An 18,005-nucleotide genomic window follows, 5' to 3' on the forward strand; every position below is an offset into this window, starting at 1 on the left:
ATGTGTTGCTGAAACCCAACTCTCAGACAGCTGATTTTCTTTATCCCACGCTGGTTCTGTCACTCCAGTTTCAGAGTGAGCACTTCCCTTTATGACACACAATCGTTGCCATGTTGATGTCGAAGGATGTCACAAAGATCCTATCGGGTGGCATTCCTGTGTGCTTTGTTCACCCTGACACTCATGCATAGTTTCTGAGTGAGCCTTTCTCTCTCTCTCTCTCTCTTTCTCTCTCTCGCTTTGTCGTGTTGCAGTAGAGCTTGATTGTCATTTTGTTGAGAGCGGTCGGCTTCTGTGAGTTTAGTTTAACTGACACACGGGCAGGATAAGTGGCCTTTGATCTCCACGAAGGTAGGTGGAGGGTTGCATGGGTGGGTGGACAGGAAAAAGTCCACTCTCATTAGTCAAGCACCACTCTGCATAACTGCTGTTGTTTTTTAAAAAATATATACTTTGGTGTATACGTGTGTTATATCACTGAGAAAGTTCAGCAGGTTTAGTTACAGTACCTGACTGCTATTTCAGTGGTGTAAAGGTCAATTAATTCCACACAAAAAAAAGCATTCTGAGGTCTCTACATCTAACAGGCTTCCTGTGTGGAATATGGGAAGCAGATCTCAGTGGCTGTGTGTGTGTTTTTTTACCTCCTCTGCTGGCGAAGCGACTGCATGTTTCACACTGATGCGTTTTCCTGTTGGGTCACTGCTGAAGAGCTATTGCTGTGTGAAACTAGCGTCCTATCATTTCATCTGTTTGGGCATTTGGCCTTCTCGCTCTCGCTCTCTCTCTCTCTCTCTCTCTCTCTCTCTCTCTCTCTCTCTCTCTCTCGCTCTCGCTCTCTCTCTCGGTCTGCCGATGGTGCTAAGTAGTTGTTAGTGTTAATGTTTTCAATTTTTCGAGATTAGCTCGCCTCCTGGTCGGGTCAGATGACTTTGTCACCCGCACCTTACCTTGCCCTTTTTCGGAAATAAGCCGTGGTTGCCAGGACAACAGCAGGCCTTGGATTGTGGATTGTCACAGCAGTTGAGGTATTTGATTTTTTTTTTTTAGTGTGGCGTGATGTAGGGCAGTTGTGTGGTTTCACCTCAAAACCCCCTTCCCTTACGTACACACACACATACTCACACTCACTCACACACACACACACACACACACACACACACACACACACACACACACACACACACACACACACACACACACACACACACACACACACACACACACACACACACACACACACGCACATACTGTACACACAGGTATGCCAACACACACACACACAGCACAAACCCACACGGCTGTGTGAGAGGGTCAGAGTGAGGACATGACTTTAATCTCCACTTACATTTAACAGATGCCTGTATCCCCATCCCTTGTTACAGATCGGTGAAGGCATACATTCTGTCATCATGTGTGATCCTCGGGTTTAAGAATTCATAACCTTACTGCTGCTAGCACCTCATCACTGAAACATGCACGCACACACACACACACACACACACACAGTGTCATCCAAGACCCAATCCAGCCGTCTCTCATTTTTTGAGGGGGGGGGGGGGGGGGGGGTAGTGGATTTTTGTGACCGCGCGTCAGCCCACAGCAGCGAGCTCTCCTGACTATCCTGGGGCCCCAGTCACCACAGATGGAGGCTGCTCCTGCTGCTGCTGCCGCCGCGGCTTGCTGGCCAGTCCCCATCGGGCCCCCGGGGGGCCACAGCTGTGTGTGTGTGTGTGTGTGTGTGTGTGTGTGTATTTGTATGTGTGTGTGTATGCATGGTTGTGTGTGTAACTGTTTGTGTGTGAGAGTGTGTGTTTGTGTATGTGTGTGTGTGTGTGTGTATGTTTAACTCCCTGTGTGTTTGTGTGTGTGTGTGTGTGTGTGCGTTTGTGTGCGTGTGTGCGTGTCTGTCAGTGTGTGTGTGTGTGTGTGTGAGTATGTGAGCCCAGGACGCCACTGGAGCCCGTGGTGCGGTGTTGTGCCGGCGGTGTTCTGGTCGGGGAGCAGCAGCCGAGCCAAGTGCCGCAGAGGAAGTGATGGAGAGCAGGGCTGATTTGTCATCACCTCGACCTCCGCTGCTCCTGTTAACACGCAGCGAAGAAATGTAGAAAGGGGGCACGCGAACCAAAATGGAAAGCGAGGCCTTTGCGGCAGTGGTGTGAGAGTGTGTGTGGGTGTCTGTGTGTGCGTGTGTGTGTGTTTCTCTGTGTGCGTGCGTGCTGGTGAAGGCTCTCATTTTCGCTAAAGTCATATATATTTAGATATTTGTGTGTGTATGTGTGTGTGTGTGTGTGTGTGTGTGTGTGTGTGTGTGTGTGTGTGTGTGTGTGTGTGTGTGTGTGTGTGTGTGTGCGTGCGTACTCTGAGGTCATGAGGTGAAAGAACTGCTGGACAGGGTTCAGTTTGTTTTTGAAATGGTGGGCGGGAGGAGGCCCCGGACTGGCTAGCTAAACTGGAAAGAGAACCTTTTCATCTCGTCATCCGCACCGTGATGTCAGTCCATGTCCTCATTTAACAGAGCTGAGAGAGAGAAAGGGGGGATAGAGAGATAGAGAGAGGGAGAGAGAGAGAGAAATGTGTGCTTTGGTTTTCTCCAAGCCCAACGCACTGATAATAGAGAGAGGGGGATAGAGAGAATAAGAGAGAGAGGGAGAGAGATGGTGTGAAAGAGAGAGACACACAACACTGTAGGAGAAAATTGAGTTTGGGTTTAACCTGTTGAGGGGTACGGTCACAAATATGTGATTAGAATGTTCGGTGAACTGAGAGTTCCGCATTATGATGAGACAATTACCCTCCGAGATTTTCCCCACAGACTGTATACAGAACACTGAAACTATAGATCGTTTGCATTGAATTCTAGAAGGAACTTGGAAAATAATTCACTCCTCAACAGGTTGTGGGCATGTCATAACAGTCCGTGTTGTGTGTCAAGGTGGGAGGACTGGAATCATCCTCTTAGGGGCCTACTGAAGATTTGCATGCTCCAGTTCTTTTTTTGAGGAAGGAGGCTTAGCGAATGCTAAAACACTGGGGTTGAGAGATATATAGGACAGAAAGAGGTATCTGTGCCCGAATCGTGTCCTCCCTTAGAAGCCTAGACAATCTGATGGACTGTGTGTCTTGGCGCATTGTGAATGGTTTAATTGTGTGGGTGTGTGAGTGTGTGTGGAAGTGAATGTCACTGTGAGTGTGTGCATGTGAATATTTGTGTGGGTGTGTGTATGGGTGTGTGTGTGTGTGTGTGTGTGTGTGTGTGTGTGTGTGTGTGTGTGTGTGTGTGTGTGTGTGTGTGTGTGTGTGTGTGTGTGTGTGTGTGTGTGTGTGTGTGTGTGTGTGTGTGTGTGTGTGTGTGTGTGCGCGCGCCTTTGAGTGAGAGTTTGTATTTTCATGTCATGCACGTAAGCTAAGTGTTAAGCGCTAACATTAGCATGCTCTAGAGCAGACGGTCTGCAGGAAGGTCAATCATACCTTGAGTATCCGCTGGGCAGGCAGACTTTGGGCGAGATGCCCAATTTGACAGCAACCTGCTCAGCTTCAGCCAGAGAGGAGCAGTGTGTCTCCCCACCATTAGCGTCTGAGCACTGTTGAGTGTGTGTGTGTGTGTGTGTGTGTGTGTGTGTCTGTGTGTGCATGTGTGTGTGTCATCTCTTTTCTCTCAGAGATGCATTATTGCCACTTTGGGTAATGAACCTGTTAATGATGTGTGTGTGTGTGTGTGTGTGTGTGTATAAAATTAAGGCATAACCTCAAGCAACTCTAAAATCACTCATCCGTCGATTAACACTCAGCTGATACAGCAGTGGCATCATGTTCAATGGTATAACAACCCATGGAACATGCCAATAACAACCCATGGAACATGCCAACTCAGCCTATGGCAGTATGGATGGTGATTCGCTATAGTACTGTAACTTGGAATGATGGATAATGTAGCTCGGTTGGCATGGCACTCCTTCTAGCTGACACCATACTGTACATTATATCTGCTTTGCAAAATGTGTTTGTGTGAATTCCTGTTTTGTCTGTATATTTTTGCATATATTTATGTATGTATATTTGTACAAACTGTATGTGTCTGTATGTTTGCATGATTGTTTTTGTTTGTTTGTGTAAGTGTGTTATGTGTATGGGGATGTGTCTAGCTTGAGTGTCTCTTTCTAGTTGTATGCACATGCGGGCTATTTCTCTGAGTGTGTGGGTGTGTGTTATGCCATCGTTGTGGGCGTAGGTGCGACTCAGTCGTGCCAGCGGCTCGGTAACGTTGTTCTGAGGTGTGTTCTGGGGTGGACTCCTTGAAAAACACCTCACACCTTCAATTGAGCGCTTTCCTGTCAAGACACGCCTAGATTGCAAAACCAGACTCACTGCCTTGACGTTATTTACCCTAAAACTGATGAGAGACAGATATCAGCCTGCACAAGAAGCTTAGGGGAGAAAAATCATTTTCCCCTCCCTCTGAAAAAAAAAAAAAAAAAATTGAATATGTCCGCCACAGAAATGGGCACCATAAAATGACGGCTCTTGTTTTTTATTCTCGCTCTTATTTTTCCTCTGCGATGGAGGATTATGGTGAGCCGATCTCGCTCAGAGTGTGTCGTCCATTTGTTGACATTAGGGAGGTCAGCTGTGATATAATCTGATAACTGTTAGCTGAAACCGCTCGTCTACACTGGAACACACCAGTCTTTCCACACAATCTACGTGTGATTCATCGGTTCATTCTTTAAACGTATCTGATTGATCTGGTTTCAATAAGCGCTCCCTTTTGAAAACTTTTATCTTACATACGTACTCACAAGTACCTGTTGTAACAGAAGTTACCTACCAGATAGCCCGTTGGCTGGTGGCCCTTTTTCATTCCTTATCAGACTCTTTTTAAACTCACTGGTCCCTTTTCCATGGTCACCCTCACTTCATACTCATTCCCCCTCTCTGACATGACCGAGAGTTGTTCGTCTCGTGCAGCCCTAGTCTACCGCTGTGGTGTCTGCCTTTTGGGGTTTTGTACAGCTGTCTTCATGAAGTCATAGGAATTGCAGAAATAACACACGTTTGACTCAGTTGAACCAGTTGAGCAACAGTGTTACGGCTGAGAGAGGGTGGAGAAAGCGTGTATGTTGCAGCTTTTTGGGCAGTCGATTTATTTACTGAAGTTCAAATTCGGCTGACCGCAGCCACCCGGTCGAGCTGGCTAATGCTGCAAGTCACCAGCCCCCGCTCCAGTGGTCAGACACTGGCATCCTGTTGTTTGGTTGCCAGGAGACGCTGGTCAGGTGCGGATGCTTCTCTTTCCAGCCCTGAACACAGGCCCATATTCATAAGGCTTCAGGGCTAAGTGGCTCTGCTAGGACGAGTAAGCCTACAGTACAGTGCATCAAAAGTGCGATGCAGATACAAACAGTGAGTAACGTAAGGTAGAATAAACTCACTGACCTGGAATCTGTTTAGTCTGTGAAAATCATGTAGACATGTGTACTAGCATCAAAATAAATCTGTTTGTAGGTCAGCACGTCTCATCACATTTTGGGCAAAAAAAATGTATTTGTCCTTGAACACATTATTTTTAACCCCATGTGTTTTGCCCTAGGGCCTAGGGAATCTCTTACGCTCTGAGTTTGAATTTGTGCTGCTCACTAGTAGGCTATCATGGATGACTATAGCCTCTCTCTGTCAGGCTAGGATTAAGCTTTGCTACCACATTGCTCTCGCCGGCTTGCCCAGGCCGCATAGCACTCTATGGTTCTTTGTGAAAAGCAAAACCTAGCCCTCGTGCTAAATGGGTGGAATTGCTGGCATGTGGTTTAAGTAAGTCATATTTGGACGACTTATTTATTTATTTCCCCCCCATCAATGGGAGGCATTTATTTTTGAGGTTTTTGCCCCTGCACATTTACTGCAGTGGTGTAATTTATGCGAATTAGACTCCGAAGCGGCACGACGGGACTTTTTTCTGCTTGTTCCTATTCTCAGGATGACTCACTGAAGAAACAGGATATCTTCCATTTTTTCTGGCACTGTCGTGGGAGCCTTTTTATTGTTCGGCACATGTGGGTGTGTGGAGACCAGAGACTTGTGTAAATGATACGTGTGAAGTGTGTGTCCACACAATGAAATATGACCTGTGTGTGTGTGTGTGTGTGTGTACGTCTGTGTGTGTGTGTGTGTGTGTGTGACTGGACTTTATTTTTTTTTTACCCAGCTGACCACAAGTCTAATTTAGGGCTTTATTTGAACAAGCTTTTATCTATATTAAGAGGATTCAGCGGAAGCGGACACTTATAAATTGTTCCACTATGTAGTGTGTGACAGAAAGCATTTGTTGTGCTTGTTGCTAGGGATTACCCGAGCAAAGGTCAACCCTGAAAAACAAAGAGTGTGTCGGGAATAAAGTGAACAAGCAAAACTTTAGCTGAAGTTAATAGTGTATTTAGCGAAAGCATTTCTGTTCTTTCATGTAGGTCCAGAAAGTAAAAACAGTAACTAAGGGAGAAACTCTCTGTATTCTCATCCTAGACAGTCCAAGTGTTAAACACACCCTGAAGCTAACGCCCCGGAAAGGAGTGACTCCTTGCACACACAGACACACATACACACACACACACACACACACACACACACACATACACACACACACACACACACACACACAAACACACACACACATACACACACACACACACACACACACACACACACACACACATACACACACACACAAACACACACACACACACACACACACACACTAATGTGATTCTGGTGAAGGGAGGGTATGTTTTGTTACTGTTGGCACATGGTGCAGGCTGCGCTGCATCAGAGTGATTAGACCACACCGAGAGATCCCCAGAGTGACAGCAGCCGCTGACACAACGCAAAAACACGGCAACATGACATGACTGGAAAACAGTCGAGGGGGGGGAGAAAAAAAAAGTCCCCGATTGCATTCCTATCGCTGCGGCTCAATTATGCCTAAGTGACTCTGTCAGTGCGAGAGGTGAAATTGAGATCTCTTTTTTGTGGCATGCAATGCAATGCACTACACAGGCCAGGGGATTCACTGCACTGAGAGAACAGAGAATCCACTGTGGAGGGACATGCGGATGTCCTGTGTGTTATCTGGCCAGTCCTCTGTAGCCGTTATCATTACACGCTATCGCTGTTTAGAGCGAATTAAGATAAAGCCTGTCTGCACTGCTGGGAGCATGATGTCAGAGAGAGGGGCAGGGTGTGTCCCTTTTCCGGGTCATAACCTGTTAATTATGGCTAGAAAGCAAAAACTGATCCTAGTACAGCTCAGCTGGGCTCTGCTGAGCCAAATGGAAAATGAGGTAAACTGTGTGTCCTCAACCTACCAGCTGCATCTATGTTACTTTCTGTCTCTCTCCTCCCTGTAATTGTGCAAGCCACTGCAGTTATCATACACGTGTACACTGCCAAATTATCCAAGATTTACCGGAGCCTCCTTGGCTCGGAGCTATCTTGGTGTAGTTTGGAATCAAGTCTCGACCAATGTCCTTACATTAAATCATATTCCACTCCCTGCTATGTGTCACTTTCCATACAAAAATATAAATATGTGTGTGTGTGTGTGCATGTGTGTCTCAAAAAAGAATATATAAATGCTAAATAAATCCACGTAAAAATGGCCATGTCACGGGGTGTGTAAAATATGGCTGTGGCGGGTGGCTCACCGCGCCTGAGGTCTTCAGCCGCAACCTCTGAACCTTTTCCTCCCATCAGATGATGTTAGAGCTCAGATATGTCCCTGCGTAATTAGAGGGAGATGCTCTGATGCTGCCAGTGAGGGAAAGAATGCAGGGCCACAGACTGACTGAGAGAGAGAGAGACAGGCAGACAGACAGACAGACAGACAGAGAGAAAGACAGACAGATAGAGAGACAGACAGACAGAGAGAGAGAGAGAAAGACAGACAGACATGACAGAGAGAGAGAGACAGACAAAGAGTCAAACAGACAGAGAGAGACAGTCAGACAGACAGACAGACACACACAGAGAGAGAGACAGATACATAGACAGATAGAGAGACAGACAGACACAGAGAATGATGTGCATCATTTTCAGGAAAGCTAGTGCTGTGCTGAGGGCCTCATGGCGTTGAGGTGTTGTTGTGTCGTGAGACTTTGTGAAAGGTGTGAAGTGGAAGAGTGATGAGTTGATGAGGTAGAGTTTTTTTGTGAGTGTTGATGTGGGTGTTGGTGTTTATGATGTTACATTTGGATGAAAGACAGAGGTACTTTTAGAAACCCTCAGTGTGTGATTTCTCCTTGTTCCTGGCAGATGGAGAAGATCAGTATTGTGGGTCACACGCACATACACACACACACACACACACACACACACACTGATTTGACAGACGTGCACATTATCGTTCAGGAGACCGTGACCATCCTTAAAAAAATGACCCGTGGCGACCTCCCGTGACCTCTCTTCTCAGATGGCTTCCCTCTGCCTCCCTTCTCTTTCTCTCGTTTCCTCTCCCTCTCTGTCTCTCTCTTTCCTTCCCACTCTCACTTTCTCTTGCCCCTCCTTCTCTTTTCCTCTGTCATGTTCTTTTATTCAGTCTCCCTCTCTCTCTCCCCCTCTCTCTCCTTCCCTCTCACTCTCTCACTCGCTCTTTTTCTCCCCGCTCTCTCATCTCTCTATCTTCTTCTCATGTTCTCTTCATGAACTATCTTCCTCTTTCTCTCCTCTCCCTCTCTCTGTCCCTCCCTCTTTCTCTCTGTCCCTCTATCTCTCTCACCCCCTCTTTCTCTATATCTTTCTCTCCTTCTCTCTCTCCCTCTCTCTCTTTCTCTCTCCCTCTCTCTCTCCCTTTTTCTTCCCTCTCCCTCTCGTTCTCTCTCTCTCTCTCTCTCCCTCGCTCTCTCTCTCTTCCTCTCTGGCTGTGAAAGGGCCAAGATCTCTCCCCCTGCTGACAGGGACAGAGCAGGGACGTCGCTGTGTGGAGAAAAAAGAAGGGAAGAAGGCCCTGACGGCAGAAACAGATGCTGCCCCCCCCTCCACACACACACACACACACACACACACACACACACACACACCCTGAGCAGCGGACACGGCTCCAGTGTTCCAGACACCAGGATGGATCCACTCTGCTCTCGACTCGCTCCGAAACCCGATCTGCTCTTGGAGCGAAAAGCTCTCATCACTGTCACCGCCGGGCTCCCCCCACCGATCCCGGCGCCGCAATGTATTCTGGGAAAATTATAGGACGTAGACCTTGTGCTCTGCGCTGCGTTGTGTGCTCGCGGGCCAGCGAGGGATCGTGTGCGCCTCCGCCAAGCGATGATGCAGCAGTGAAAAAGATGGGAGACGGAGAGAGAGAGACTGACAGAGAAGGAAAGGAAGGAGAAGACAGGAAAGAGAAAGAGAGATGAGAGAGGAGAGGAAAGAGAGAGAGGGAGACACAGAAAGAGAGAGAGAGAGTGACAAAGAGCGAAGACAGTGGAACAGAGAGTGAGACCGACAAACGAGAGAGCCAATGCGAAAGCAATGAAAGTGAGAAGAAAGCGGAACAGTGTGTGAGAAGGAGAGAGAGAGGAACAGATGGGGAAGAGAGAGAGTGAGAAAGAGAGAGAGAGAGAGAGAAAGATGGCATGCTTATCTCCTTCTGGGTTTGGTGATCTGAGTAATGGCTGTCTGTCGTGGCGTGGCAGAGTTATGGTGTAAGGGAAGAACAGGTCTCAGTGGTGTGTGTCAGGAGGACTCAGGACTATCCCGATACTCCACTGGCATTGATGGATTCCTGAAAAGATGTGTGTGTGTGTGTGTGTGTGTCTGTCTGTCACAACTGAGACATTCTGTACAGATTTGTATGTCACAAGAGGGTCATTATGTACTGACAGTGAGTGATAAAGAGCTGGATTTTTTCCTCTCTCTCTCTCTCTCTCTCTCTCTTTCTCTTTCTCTTTCTCTTGCTCTCTCCCTCACTCGCTCTCACTCTCCTCTGTTTTCCAGTGATTTTTGTGCTCAAGATTCCCTATCATTTGAAAAATTCCAATAGTGCACCGTTCCACATTCATTAATTCCACTCCGTCGCTCGCGTCAAGTTATTTTTCTTCTAATTGCCTAAGGCTTAACCGCTTTTTATGAGTTGTGGTGTTAAAAATGGGTATTTCTCCCTCTCTCTCTTTCTCTCTCTTGCCAGAGAGAAAAATTAAAATAATCTGTAAATATGGTGGTGCAGAGGGAGGTAAGGGAGTGAGGGGGACCAGAGAGAGAGAGAGAGAGAGAGAGAGAGGCCCAGATGTTACAGGTTTAATCACCCGAGCCCAGCTGTTGTGCTGCACTCGCGTTTACAAACTTGGACTAATGGACAGAAGGTCTGGCATTAGGAAAAATCAACTGAAGAATCTGCCTCAGAGAAACAAGAGCCTAATACTCGTCTGTCTCTGTGTGTGTGTGTGTGTTTGTGTGTGTGTGTGTGTGTGTGTGTGTGTGTCATTATTTCTGTCTGACACACTGAGCTGTTCATCTATTCCCTCTATCGGTGTGTCAGTCACTTTTAGCCCAGTACAAGCTCACTTGGACTGTCTCGACCTTGCAAACCCAGCTTGTAGGCAGGATATAACTCATTTTCTCTCCTTTTCACAGTCTCTCTCTCTCTCTCTCTCTGTCCCTCACACACACACACACACACACACACAGACACACAGACACACACACAAACACACAGCCTCGTGGACTTAACCTGACTGAACTGTGGTGAGTGATGTGGGAGGAGACGAGCTCTGCCCTCCCGTCCAATCGCGACTCCCCTCCCTAAGTGCGGAGGCGTGGCCAGTGCAGATGAGAGCTCCACAGCAGACCCAACATCTGTGCATGAGCGTGCGGCCGAAGTGTGTACGAGCTCAAGTGTGTGTGCGAGCGTATGCATAGAAGAGAGAGAGAATGTGCGTGTGTGTTGTATGCGAGCGTGTGTGTGTGTGTGTGCGAGAAGAGAGAGAAAGAGAGCCTTTTCGCAAAGCCAGCCAGTCAGCTAGTCAGCCAGCCGTCCCATGCTGTTGCGCTGCCCAGATTAAGTAGCTTGTGAGAGAGAGTCTTTGTGTGGTGGAGGGAGAGAGGAGTGACCAGCCGGGGCTGTGTGTGTGTGTGTGCGGGTGCAGAACCGCCCGAAACAACTTCACGGACAGCATGGAGCGAGTTGGCCCGGGACAGGACTAGCTCGGATGTTTATCGAGAAGACGTTCTCTCCCCGGGACTGGAAGGGCTGAATCTGACGCCAGGCAAAGAGGAAGGCTCGTGGGGGAGTCGCTCCTGAAGTTCTGTGTGTGTGTGTGCGTGTGTGTGTGTGTGTGTGTGTGTGTGTGCGTTCCACACAACCGTAAATGTGGCATCTCTGACAGATGTGGCCTATTTGGAGCCGTTCGGGAGAAAGAACGCCTCTCATCTCGTGGGTGCACTGAGCTCACCTCGGAGGATGTAGAGACTCCAACGTTCATTTTTTCCCTCACTCTTTCACTATCCCTCTCTCTCTCTCTATCCCTCTCTCTCTCTCTCTCTCTCACTCTCTCCCTGGCTTGTTTGTCATCTGGTGTACTCGAGCTCAAAAGAGCAGTCCTCTAGCTCGTAAAAGAATTAACGTCGGGGAACTGGAATCGTTTTTTTGGAGCGAAAAAAAACTAGAAATGTACTCGTGAAAAGGAGCAGCTGCTGAATGTTTTGAAAAGGTAAGAGCGCTGAGTGTGTGTGTGTGTGTGTGTGTGTGTGTGTTTTTTTTTCTTCTTCTTCTTTCGCCAGCAGCGGAAAAGTTGCCGTTGGAAACGCTGCCAGAGGGACTCATAAAGGAAGAGTTCATTATTAATTTACCAGACGTTGATAAGCTGTTTCCTTCTCGGCGTATTTGGGTCGCTGTTGTCACAGCTGTGACGCGCTTTGCGTTGTATACTCAAATATACAAACGGACAGCAGTGGGCTTTCTTGGCATGTAGTACGGTTAAGTGAGTCTACTGTTTGGAACTTAGGCGTTACAGTGGGCTATAAATAAAGCGGAACATGCTGTCATGTTCTCCACACACTTGAGTCAACACCCCGAGAAAACTTGTTATGGACGGTCCGTGGTGCCGTGTGCGTGGGCCAGAACCTAGAGCTCCGAGCTTTAATGAGTGTTTTCCCTCAGAAAATGGACTCCAGTGTAATAACCGTGTGTGTGTGTGTGTGTGTGTGTGTGTGTGTGTGTGTGTGTGTGTGTGTGTGTGTGTGTGTGTGTGTGTGTGTGTGTGTGTGTGTGTGTGTGTGTGTGTGTGTGTGTGTGTGTGTGTGTGTGCGTGCGTGTGTGTGTGTGTGTGTGTGAATGCGTTGGAGTGTGGAGCGCGGAACTCAGGGAGGCATCGGCAGGGGAAAACTCTTATGAATGGAATGAGACTGGTGTGCATTTCTCCCCTGGGTGTGGAGAGAGAGAGAGGCTGGACGCCGCAACAGTGTGTGTGTGTGTGTGTGTGCGTGTGTGTGTGTGTGAGTGTGTGTGTGTGTGTATGTGCATGCCGTCAACGTCTGCCGTCCAGGTTGTTTACACTCCTGCTTAGCCAGTTCGAGCTGAGATAATTGATTATATCTGGGTTGTACTCTTTCAGCTTTTTTCCCTCTCCCCCTTCTCTCTGGATACATTTTCCTGAGCTCTGTTTCTATTTTTTTGCAGGGGCCCAGAGTGAGTTTGACCTAATTGTGCGGTCACAGTGTTTGCAGATTTTTTTGTCTCTTGGGAGCCCTGTTTGCACACAGGGACCAGTGTGTGTTTTCGTGAAAAAAAAAAAAAATGGCCGCATTTTGAGCGGCCAATAAGCAAAACAGTTGGGCAGTTGGCCTTTTTTTGTGTTGTTGCTACTTGGATGTGTTCTCCTGTCCTGTCTTATTCTCTCACTAATTCGATTATTTATTCCGCCAATAAAGGCCAGGCGTGCACTCTGATTGGCTCTGGCAGTGAACTGATCAGCATGTCCATGCTGGTGATTGGGGTTGCCACAGTGATGCGGCCCCTTTGATTGTTCTCAAGATTCTTTAGTGTCCCGCCCCCGTAGATGCCACTCAGTGACAGCCGCTTTGATTGACAGCTGGAGCCCCGCCTCAAAGCTTAGCATCTAAAAGGAGGGGAAAAAACTCATTACCCTACATGGGTGCGTGTGTGTGTGTGTGTGTGTGTGTGTGTGTGTGTGTGTGTGTGTGTGTGTGCAATCCCACCAACTCATCCCTGCAGGATTAGCACATGTAATGCAAGCCACTGAATCAGAAACTCCCATAGCAACAAGGCAGTGGGTGGATTGGGTGGGCAGTGTGTGTGCGTGTGCATGTGTGTGTGTGTGTGTGTGTGTGTGTGTGTGTGTGCGTGTGGTGCAGGGATATGTGACGGAAGGCAGAGGAGGAACAAAGTGACTGATGCTCCTTTTTTGACATGATGGCACAGCATGACAGTGGCTTGAAGCTGTAACTTGATATGGCTTGAAACAGCAACAGAACAGTCGTCACCATATTATATTTTCACCATTACAGTGTAACATTAGAGCGTGTGGCTCAGTGGTCTAAGGGGTTGGGCTGGCAATCATAAGATTGCTGATTCGAGTCCCAGATGATGGCTTGATGTTGCACATTGTACCCTTGGACAAGGCATGTCATCTGCGTTGTCTCAGTCCACTCAGCTGTAAAATGCATATCATCTACTGAGGGGATGGACTGGTGTCCTGTCCAGGGGGAGTCTACGCCTCTAGTCTGCTAACCATGGAAACTGGACATAAGCACCGACCCAATGGGCCTTCATAGCTAGTAATGGATGAACTACTGTAACCTTTACATTACCCTGCAATGGGCACATGCTGCATATCACCACAACAGGTTTTAAATAGCATGCGAGATCGAGGGTGCCTCTCATGCAGCATTTATACAGTACGTCCTCCCTCGCTCCTCGGGCCTCGATCCTCACTGATCTACATAAAGAAATATAGAAGAAGGGATTGACTATCCCTTTTTGCCGCCCCATCATTCTTTATGTAGATCAGTGAGGATCGAGGCCCGAGGAGCGAGGGAGGACGTATAAACGCTGAATGAGAGGCACCTATACTGTGACAGCAAATGGCGTTCACTGGCTTCAGATAAGAGAGACATATTATATAATGTTATGGCACATTATGGATTGCGCGCAATTGATTATTGGCATCTTATGCAATCTTATGCTGTGGGATGTATAGGCATGCTGCATTGTATTGATTCCCGCTGCCAGCCATAATAATCACAGCTGACAATAAACGCTGATCCCCATTTCCATCCATCTGAAAACGTATAGAACATGCAGCATATGGATGACATACGTTCCTCTGTGTGTCTCTGTTGCCATTTATAAGTTTGTTTGTTTGTTTGTTTTTATTTAGATCCCTATTAGCTTTTGAAAAGCAGCAGCTATTCTTCCTGGGGTGTATGTTCAAATATGACAAATACAATAGTATGACATGACATTGCTATGGCTAGTTGCTGGTCAGGTTATTGTTAGTTGCTGTTGAGTCCATGTTGAGGTGAAACTCCACAGTCAGTGACTTATGTGAGTGAGTGTGTGGGGCGCTATGACAGGCATGTGGACACAGGGAGGTATGGAGGGAGGATGGCAACATTCCTGACTCCTGTTAGTCCTGGCTCTCTGGGTCTATTTATTACACACACACACACACACACACACACACATACACAGACAGACGGACGGACGGGCAGACAGACAGACAGTACTTACTCACAGCCACAGACGCTCAGGAGGACACAGAGACACCCATGGGGTTTGACCTCTGACATCTATGTGTATGCCCTCAGGGAGGGGAAGGTGCATATGCATGTGTGTGTGTGAGAGAGGGAGAGAGAGAGGAGAGAGAGTCTCTGTGTGTGTGTGTGTGTGTGTGTGTGTGTATGCATATGTGTGTATGTGTGTGTGTGTGTGAGTGAGTGCAATGAGTGCAGCTCCGTCAGCATGTTAGTGTATTGATCAGATCCGGACTCCAAACGTTATTCAACATCCAAGGGCTTAATGGTGGATTGAAAGTAATTGCCCTGGTAAGAGGCTTCTTCCTCTACTGATTGATGTGGGATGTATATACATGCCACCAACTTCTTCAGTGAATAGCGATTGGTGTAGTTCACTAAGTGTGTAAGCATGTCAGCGATATTTTAATTATCAGTTTAGGATTGAATAAAATGAATTGTGTTTGTCAGCTTTTGCCCCTTGATATGTACTTCAACAGAACACAGACATGTGTTGAGCTACACACACACAAACACACACACACACACACACACACACACACAAACACACACACACACACACACACACACACACACACACACACACACACACACACACACACACACACACACACACACACACACACAGTTTAGCAGGACAATATACGTAGGACAAATACAATAGGTCAATAGGTAAAAACTTTGAACTTTCAAGGAGGCTACACCAAGCACGCAACTGAAGCATTCCATTCACGTTGTGTCTGCAACTATTAGCTTCCACTGTAATCAATGGAACTGGCTATACCAGATGTGATAGCGGCGTGCGCGTTTGAAAAAGTTAGACTGAAAAAGGTAAAACTATTTTTACACTCTGCGAACGGAGCACGGAGTCAGTTGCGTAACTCTGGGTTTTAGTTTGAAAGACCAGAGATGAACTGCTGTGCCTTTATTTTGCACACTGTAATGATTAATTTACACAAGTCATTGTTAGACTTGTGTGTATGTCTCTCCTGGGTATTGAGAGGATCTTACTGTAATGCACAACAATGTGCATCTACTGTATGTCTGTGCATATGCATGTGTGTATGTGTGTGTGTGTCTGTGTGTGTGCTAAGGTTGTTTACACTCCTGCCTCGGCAGTCTGAGCTGAGATCATTGATTTCATCTGGATTATATTCAGATTCAGTCTCTGGTTGTATTTACCTGGGTTCTGTTGTATTGTTTGTTTGTATTTACATATTGTGGGAGAGCAGCTTGACCGGTTTGATCTGTTTAAATCTAACTCATACTTGACTAACGTATCATGACATTTTGTTATAAAACAATGGGGCATGCTGCTGACCCAGTTCAGTGCAGTCCTCCCCCGTAGATGTGTGTGTGTGTGTGTGTATGTGTGTGTGTGTGTGTGTGTGTGTGTTACCATGACAGGATACGGCTTGTCCCATTTGCACTTATTGATTGGCTATCGACACCCAGGGGGCCACAGGGAAGCATTATGGGTAGTGGGTGCTTTATGTAATGCGCCCCTGCACTCTCACCCTAGTTGAACCCTCACATCTGACCCCCGCCGTCACGAAAAATCCCTCAAATGGCCTTCACAGGCTACCGTCACCTGACACTCGATTTGGGTTTGGATTTCCTCTTTCGAGTGTGTGTGTGTGTGTGTGTGTCTCTCTCTGTGTGTGTGTGTGTGTGTGTGTGTGTGTGTGTGTGTGTGTGTGTCTCTCTCTCTGTGTGTGTGTGTGTGTGTGTGTGTGTGTGTGTGTTGCGTTGGGGGGGAGGATGGATGGGTGGGCTGGCTTCCTCTGGGCCTGTGGGCCGCTTGGGCCTGGTGCCACTGCTGCTGCTGTGTTTGTGAATCAGCACTGTGCTGCTGTGACATGGCAAATGGAGTGGAAACTAATGGCCCAGTATCAGGAGGTAAACGAACTCCCCCCTCTTTTTTTTCTGTCTTCCAGGGGGCCACTTATCAAACTTGTTTATCGCTGTCCGTTCCCCATGACAATGAATCGGGAGGCTGGCTGCCTTCAGAACCTACCGAGTGGTTTGAACGTCCCCTTTTTTATTTCGTCTCAGGAGTTAATTATCAAACAGGTTTTTTTGTTTGTTTTTTTCTTTCGCTATCTGTACCTCAGGACAGTATGCGGTTAGACCTGATCTGAGATCAGACGGACGGTCGGTCACGCATGTCCCGTGGCTCTCTTCTCTGTGTGGTGGTGAGTGGAAGAGCTGCCCCAGAGTGGGGTAAGAATGTGGGGTAATGGGGTAGTCAGTGTGTGGGGCATGTAGAGAGGAGGGAGAGAGGGAGAGGGAGAGAGAGTGGCAGGGCAGTGCTTGGCTGGCCTGGCCTGGGCTGGGCTGGGCTGCATGGAATCCTGCCCGGGGGGAAAACCACACGCTGGGGCCACATCCTGGAAGAGGATGTGATAGTCGTGCTCATCACGAGGAGTCACCCACCCTCCCATCCTCTCTCTCTCTCTCTCTCTCTCTCTCTCTCTCTCTTAATCTCCTACTCTCTCTCGCCCTGTCCTCTAGCGCTTCACAGTATTTCACTCCTTCTCTGGTTGTATCAGCTTCTCTGTCTCTGTCTTTCCTCTCTCTTCCTCTCTCTCTTCCTCTCTCTCTCTCTCTCTCTCTCTCTCTCTGTCCTGTCATTTTGCTGTTACTGGGCCATCGTGTGATGGGGATGCCCTAGGGCTGTGTGAGCCTGTGTGTGTGTGTGTGTGTGTGTGTGTGTGTGTGTGTGTGTGTGTGTGTGTGTGTGTGTGTGTGTGTGTGTGTGTGTGTGTGTGTGTGTGTGTGTGTGTGTGTGTGTGTGTGTGTGTGTGTGTGTGTGTGTGTGTGTGTGTGTGTGTGTGTGGAGAGAGAGCTTGCGTCTCTGATTGTGTGTGTGTGTGTGTGAGAGAGAGAGAGAGGGAGAAAGAGAGAGAGAATGAGAGAGAGAAAGAGTGTGTGTGTGGAGTATGGACCGTTGTACACTCACTAATGATTGGCCTCACTAATGGGCACTCTCTGGCAGAGCTGTCGAAACATTTGGATTTTTTTTTCTATGCGTCGTCCCCACATGCGCACTCCATCAATTGACAGATTAATCCAGTCAGCCCAAAGAATTGGAGCGTGCTCGAATGTACCAACTAATCAAGACGGAACATCTCAATCATTCCACGTTTGTCAGGTTCCTTAGCCGCAGAACAGAACAACAGGGACATCCCGTACCAGGCTGGAGAATGTCGGCGGAGCACCTGTATGGATGTAGCACACCTCAGTTA

At 47.7% G+C, this 18,005-nt stretch overlaps 1 protein-coding gene across 4 annotated transcripts in view; it reads left to right on the top strand.

Annotated features, from left to right (window-relative positions):
• daam1a (dishevelled associated activator of morphogenesis 1a) overlaps nucleotides 1-18,005 on the top strand; it is a 78,212-nt gene that overhangs the window by 5,427 nt on the left and 54,780 nt on the right. For 2 of the 4 annotated variants that reach the window (XM_062522123.1, XM_062522126.1), the window contains exon 1: nucleotides 10,847-11,693. The exons of 1 other annotated variant lie outside the window; for it this stretch is intronic. The gene's annotated coding sequence lies outside the window, so the exon portion shown is untranslated. Of the gene's footprint in view, nucleotides 1-267; nucleotides 352-10,846; nucleotides 11,694-18,005 lie in introns of those variants that run through there. One more of the 4 variants, XM_062522125.1, reaches the window with a different exon arrangement.

This window comes from Sardina pilchardus, chromosome 20 (assembly GCF_963854185.1).
Source record: "Sardina pilchardus chromosome 20, fSarPil1.1, whole genome shotgun sequence".
NCBI classification, from domain to species: domain Eukaryota; kingdom Metazoa; phylum Chordata; class Actinopteri; order Clupeiformes; family Clupeidae; genus Sardina; species Sardina pilchardus.